Genomic DNA, 7,509 nt, shown 5'->3' with positions numbered 1-7,509 from the left:
GTATGCAGCCGGCTTGTGGGGGCCCCGGGGAGGATGCAGCGGGCTTGTGGGGCCTCTGTATGGGGTCCAGCCTGCATATGGCATTACATGGGGACCAGGCAGTATTCTCTATGGTGAATTATATGGGATCCAGTATTTTGTATGGAGCATTATATGGGGCTCATAATACTGTATGGAGGACTATGTGGTGCCCATAATATTGTATGGAGGACTTAGTGGTGCCATAACACTGTATGGAGGACTATACTGTCCGGTCTGCACTGTGCGCTGTGAGGATTCACCGGTTTCTGAGCTATTGTAGAATTTACAAAAGATATCACTCATGAAATGTAAGAAGTCAGTGAAATGTTTGGCATTGTACTATATCTATATCTATAATTTCTCTGCTGTATCTGTGCATCATGAATGGTTGGATGTGTTAAAGGGGCCCACGAAAACCTGGAGGAGGGAGCATCATGTGACACTCCCTCTCCCATCATTCCTCCTCTGCGTCTGACGCAGCGGCATGATGACGCGCCACGCTGTGTCAGACAGTGGAGCTGGCAGCTGCTGAGGTGATCAGCTGCAGAGACTGAAGCAGCGGGGAACGAGGAGCGGTAAGTATGTATTTATTTTTTAAATCAGTGTGTACTGATAATACTGGAGGACTGGGGCTGCATTTTACCCTACGGGGGGGGGGGGGGGCTGCATTTTATCCTACGGGTGGAGGGGGGGGGCTGCATTTTACCCTATGGGGGACTGCATTATACTGCGTACAGGACCATGGAGGAGTGCATTATACTGAGTGGAGGACCATGGGGGAGTGCATTGTACTGTGTGGAGGACCATGGGGGAGTGCATTGTACTGTGTGGAGGACCATGGGGGAGTGCATTGTACTGTGTGAAGGACCATGGGGGAGTGCATTGTACTGTGTGGAGGACCATGGGGGAGTGCATTGTACTGTGTGGAGGACCACGTGGGAGTGCATTATACTGCGTGGAGGACCACGTGGGAGTGCATTATACTGCGTGGAGGACCACGAGGGAGTGCATTATACTGCGTGGAGGACCACGAGGGAGTGCATTATACTGCGTGGAGGACCACGAGGGAGTGCATTATACTGCGTGGAGGACCACGAGGGAGTGCATTATACTGCGTGGAGAACCATGGCGAGAGTCTTATACTGTGTGGAGGACCATGGCGAATGCATTATACTCTATGGAGTGTGGAGAGGTGTGGGGCAGTTGGGGGATCATACTTTACCCTGGGAGTTGAGGTGGGGTACAGTAGGGTCATTATACTGCGCATATGGAGGAATTCACCATGGGGGTATCATACCATGTTTGGGGGGCACTTTTGTTGGCACCACACTTTATGGGCAATGAAAAAGGGATCTAGGACTTCAGCAGGAGGAAAATTACTATGTAAAGGCTGGAAGGTTGTGAGATCTGCTCTTCTGTGACTCCGACAATTATTTACATTTTTAAAAAATTTTTTGGGGGGGGGCCCAATTAGAACTTCTGCTATGGGGCCCCATGATTCCTATGTACGCCCCTGATTGTACCAAATCCTCAGCTGTGCTGGTACTAAGGATATGGACACTCAGACATTTTGGGCTAAATATATACATACAAATATTTTTTCAATAACGTTTCATAAACAATTTGGCTTTTTTATTTCCTTTGCATTGCTAGTTGCAGAATGAGCTCACTGAGAATTTATCAGTGAGCTCATTCTGACCTTCTCTGTGCTGATTATGTTCACAGACCAGCATGAAAGTTGGGCTGATCTCTGATGCAGTCATAAATCATCGCAGAAATAAAAGAGCTGGAAACTCCAGATCATAAGGAGCTCACTGACTGAATCTCAAGTTAACTCATTCTGCAGCCATCAATGTGCTGCTGGGAAACAAAAAGCTGGTAAAGGCCGAACAGAGCAAATGTTACATGAAGCAAAATAGTAAAAAGTATTTTTAGAGCAATATACATGTATTTAAAGGGATTGTCCGGTGTGAAGCTGAAGGCTGCAGTCATCTGTGTGACTCTCTGTGACTGCAGACTTGTAATCCTCACATCATGTAGACTGCGCGCTGCCAGCATTATTCTCAGCCCAGAGATGGCAGAAGCCCCTGTATCATGTGTACAGGAATTGTGCCCCCTCTCCGCGAGGAGCAGCAGTGCCTCGTCCTCCAGATACATGAGGGTCCCATCGGGGAGATCCGCATGTACCGGCCATGATGTCATCTCCATGGATACGCCATCAATGTGCAGAGCAGAAGACCCCTGTAAGGGAGAGCTCAGACGTGGGGGGATTGATGTAGATGTGAGGAGCAGATCCCCCCATATTCACAGATTATCGCACAATACATGTGGCCTTGCACAGGAAAAACTGTGAGGAAAGAAGAAATCAGATTTCTTACAATATAGAATAATGTCCTCCTGCCCTCGCTCATGTCCAGTATTATTTATCCCCTGACCTTTAGGGTGGGGAACCCCTCCTGAGCCCCCTCCATTATATAGGAGCCATATATCTGCTCCATTACTGGCAGAAGGTAAGGAGCCAATCACACTGCACGGCTTCTACTTCCTGCTCTAAGCCCCGCCCACCTGCCTTCCCTTGAGATCTCCATGACAACCCTTGTGTGACTACAGTGACAGGCCACGCCCCCGAGGATTCTGATCAGTGCGGATGTCTCCATATTGCTGAGGACTGTGAGCGGCTGATGGGCGGAGCCAGCAGCTATGTGAGGGGCGGAGCCAGCAGCGATGTGAGGGGCGGAGCCAGCAGCGATGTGAGGGGCGGAGCCAGCAGCGATGTGAGGGGCGGAGCCAGCAGCGACATGAGGGGCGGAGCCAGCAGCTACATGAGGGGCGGAGCCAGCAGCGATATGAGAGGCGGAGCCAGCAGCGATATGACGGGCGGAGCCAGCAGCGATATGAGAGGCGGAGCCAGCAGCGATATGATGGGCGGAGCCAGAAGCGATATGAAGGGCGGAGCCAGCAGTGATGTGAGGGGCAGAGCCAGCAGCGATATGAGGGGCGGAGCCAGCAGCGATGTGAGGGGCGGAGCCAGCAGTTATATGAGAGGCGGAGCCAGCAGCGATATGAGAGGCGGAGCCAGCAGTGATGTGAGGGGCAGAGCCAGCAGCGATATGAGGGGCGGAGCCAGCAGCGATGTGAGGGGCGGAGCCAGCAGTTATATGAGAGGCGGAGCCAGCAGCGATATGAGGGGCGGAGCCAGCAGCGATATGAGGGGCGGAGCGCCAGCAGCGACATGAGGGGTGGAGCCAGCAGCGATATGAGGGGCGGAGCCAGCAGCGATATGAGGGGCGGAGCCAGCAGCGATGTGAGGGGCGGAGCCAGCAGCGATATGAGGGGCGGAGCCAGCAGCAACATGAGGGGCGGAGCCAGCAGCGATATGAGGGGCGGAGCCAGCAGCGATATGAGGGGCGGAGCCAGCAGCGATATGAGGGGCGCTCACAGCACTGACAGGAGCAGGTGTGTGTGCAGCCAGTTCCTCTGCTGTGGGTGTTGTGGTGTGTGAGCTTCGCCGTGTATATAATATACACACATATATATATATATACACAGGTGAAATCAGAAGTTTCCATACACTGTATAAATAGACACATCTGCAGGTTTTTCTCAATATCTGACATGAAATCAGAATAAACCTTTCCCATTTTAGGACAATTAGGATTACCATCATTTTTAAGATTTGCCAAATGCCAGAATAATGAGAGAGAGAGAGAACGTTTTAGGACATTTTTATTACTTACTGTTAAGTCAAAAGTTTCCCTCTTTCCGTCTCCTCATTCATTGGGAGTGGGGCGCGGAGGATGCTGGGTGGGACGCGCGGGGTAACCCCCGCCCACAGCCCAGCATCCACCGCGGGGTCCGCGACACTAATGTCACCCCTCATTTGACGTGACATCAGCGGAAGAAAGAGCCGGCTGCAGCCGGGAGGTCACGTGATGCCTGTGAGTGGCGCTATAGCCAGTCCCTCCTACAGGAAATCAACCCCACATGATGCTGCCACCCCCGTGTTTCACAGTTGGGATGGTGTTCTTAGGCTTCCAAGCTTCTCCTTTTTTCTTCCAAAAGTAACGATGGTCACTATGCCCAAAAAGTTCAATTTTAGTTTCATCAGACCACGGGACATGTCTCCAAAAATTAAGGTCTTTGTTCCTGTGTGCATTTGCAAACATTAATCTGGCTTTTTTATCTTTCTTTTGGAGTAATGGCTTCTTCCTGGCACAGTGGCCTTTCAGCCTATATTGATACAGTGCTCATTTCACTGTGGATATTGACACAATCTTATCAGCTTCCCCTATCATCTTCACAAGATCTTTTGCTTTTGTCCTTGATATGCACATATCGGACCAAAGCACGTTCATCTCTGGGACACAGAACCCGTCTCCTTCCTGAGCGGTATGATGGCTGGACATTCCCATCTTGTTTGTACTTGCATATAATTGTTTGTACAGATTAACGAGACACCTTCAGGTATCTTGAAATTGTACCCAAGGATGAGCCAGACTTGTGCAAGTCCACAATTCTCTTCCTGATATCTTGGCTGATTTCTTTAGACTTTCCCATGATGCTACACAAAGAAGCAGTGTGTTTCAGGTGTGCATTAAAATACATCCACAGGTGTGTCTCTAATTAACTGAGATGTTGCCAAAAAAGCTATCAGAAGTTTCCAAACACATGACATCACCATATGGGCAGTCCAGAATTTTTTAAAGGTATAGCAATATTAGTGTATGTAAACTTATGACTTTGCAGTAAGTAATAAAAATGCTTTAAAACATTCTCTCTCTTATTATTCTGGCATTTGGCAAATCTTAAAAATGATGGTAATCCTAATTGACCTAAAACGGGAAGGTTTATTCTGATTTCATGTCAGATATTGAGAAAAACCTGCAGATGTGTCTTTTTATTGTTATGATCTGCAACAAGTACTAAGGAAAGAAAGGAGAAAGCTGTCCCTACAGTAAGACTAAGCTGAATCCCTACGATGTAGCGGGCTGCCTGTTCCTAGCGAACAGACCCGCCTTAGTCCTCGGCTAGTCTGAACGAAGACCTATAGCATAAAGGAGAGGGGTCCCTAAAAGAACTAAGGACTGGAACAAAAATGGGACATCTCCTAAACAGAGAAGTTGTTACAGAACACAAAAAGATAAACTGACAAAAAGGTACTAGAGGTCCCAGAAGGACCAAGCGAACTGACAGAGAAAGGCACAGAAGCACCTGGCTAGAAAAGCAGTCAAACAACACTGAAGTCCAACACAGCCAAAAGGGCGGAGCTGGAATATAAAGGCAGATGGTCACGTGACTGCAAAACACAAGATGGAAAAAACAAACAGGAGGGTTCTAACATTTATATAGTGTATGTAAATTTCTGGTTTCAACTGTGTATACAGGTGACAGGAGCAGGTGTGTGTGCAGCCAGGTCCGCTCTTTTTGTGGCGCCGCAGCGGAGCGTGTTGTGGTGTGTGAGCTCTGCCGTGTATATAGTACAGAGGAGTATATATATATGTGTATGTATATATATATATATACATACACACACACGGGGCATGCAGGAGTTTTTAGTTTACCAGTTTGGGTCCATGCGGAGCAGCTATAGGATTCACTGGTAACATTTTGGGGAACAGACAAAGTTTTTATAATTTTTATTCCATTTTTCTTTTGCGTGAGATTAATAAAAAACAATTCTGCTGATGTTTTTTTATTTTTTCCAGCATTCAATGGCAAAACCCCAGGAATGGTTCTTATATTTTTTCTTTCCAGCGTTTATCGTGCAGTATAGAGACAAAATGAACAAAAGCTACAATTTTGCCATTAATTATTACTATTTTATTCTTGATGCTGTTTTTCGTGCCGGATAAATCATGTGATCGTTGTACAGTTTGGGTTGTTGTTCTCTGCGATGTTAATCAGGTTTAGTTTTTTTGTTCTTGTTTTTTGGGGGTTTATTTTAATAAAATCTAGTTTTAATGTAAGAAAAAAAATTATATTTGAGTTTTTAGGACCCCTGCCAGTCCCTAAAACTAAAGGGGCCTGTGACGACACAGCATTTAATCGTAATTATCCAGATGTAAATTCCATAGGCCCAGAATGATAGACTATTGCCTGAATTATTAACTATTGAATTTATGTGTTTCTTTCTTCGGTTGGTCAACGCACATGATCTTTTGTCATGAGTCCGAATGTTGACTCATCTTGTAGGTTGAGGTGATATTTGTTCATTGATAAATGGTTATTTACCTCTTATATCAACTCTTCTGGTTTATTGTACTGTTATCTTTGCAATACAGGGACGCAGGCTCTTTGAACAATGGATGTTTGCTAAATATGTTGATTACCATTTTATAAGTCCATGCAATTTGTTGACTTGCATTGTTTCGGAATTTATAGTTTATCCTTCAATGTTTGCAATGTTTGCAAGTCAACATTGGGGGATGAACTGTGGATGCTCCAGTAATGGGAATTAGTAACACCACCCCTTTCTCTTGACCTGTGGATGAAGTCATGAAGAAGGACAGTTGTGAACTACATAAAGGAGTCTTTTTACAAAACCACTGCCAGGAACACTCTATGGGACAGCTCTACAGAACACCATGAATCCATTAAGAGGGACACAGATTTGGTTTCTACAGGATGCCAGCTTAAGGGACCACAGCCCTGGCTGGAGGAATACAGATCTGCTCCATTGACTACTATAGAACCCATGGATACATCTGGGAAAACCAGGTTGGGACCCACCAGTCACCTGGTCCCATGGAGATGTTTGGAGTAGCCAGGTTGGGACACTCCGGCCACCTGGAACTCGTGAATATGCTCGGAAAAAGCCAAGTCGGGACCTTCCGGTCACCTAGTTCCATGGATATGTTCGGAGAAGCCAGGTTGGAACTTTCTGGTCTCCTGGCCACGTACCTCAATGGACTGTCTGCTTTCTAAGCTTGTTGTTACCTCCTCTTTGTGGGTGCTCTTTGGTGGGAGTGCCATTGGTGGGGGTAGTCAGCCCCAGAAGCCCCTCGGATTGGCAGCTGCTTTAATCCCAGCGAGTCAGCGGAAGGGTGAGACTCTGTAATTTGCACCATATTAGGTATTTGCTTGGACTGTTCGATATGTTTATTGTGTGTTTGGTGGCTCAATAAAATATTACCTCACTGTTTTACAATCATCCTGTGTTGTTGTTTGTGTATCTTCTATCAGTGATGGATTATAATGAGTGTGATCTGCTCCACCATGAGGGGCCCGATCCTCCCGGGGGCCCACGTTCAAAGATCCCAGCATGGCTCAGGACGGATTCTTGTAGTGCTGATGTTTGATAAATAGGATAATAGAGCGCTCATAGAAAATAAATGTCTGACCTCTTCTTTCTGATGGGCATTTTAGAGCGAGGAGCCGTGCTCTGGACTCACTGCTGCACTCCCCATGCCATTGCGGTGGCCATCTTAATATCGATCTGTGCGGAGGAGACTGTGGGAGTCAGACGGAGGTGTCAAATGTATGGACCCT

Source organism: Phyllobates terribilis, unplaced genomic scaffold, assembly GCF_046119375.1.
Source record: "Phyllobates terribilis strain yellow unplaced genomic scaffold, ASM4611937v1 Scaffold_30__1_contigs__length_15301838, whole genome shotgun sequence".
NCBI classification, from domain to species: Eukaryota; Metazoa; Chordata; class Amphibia; order Anura; family Dendrobatidae; genus Phyllobates; species Phyllobates terribilis.
This window is presented reverse-complemented; position numbering follows the sequence as displayed.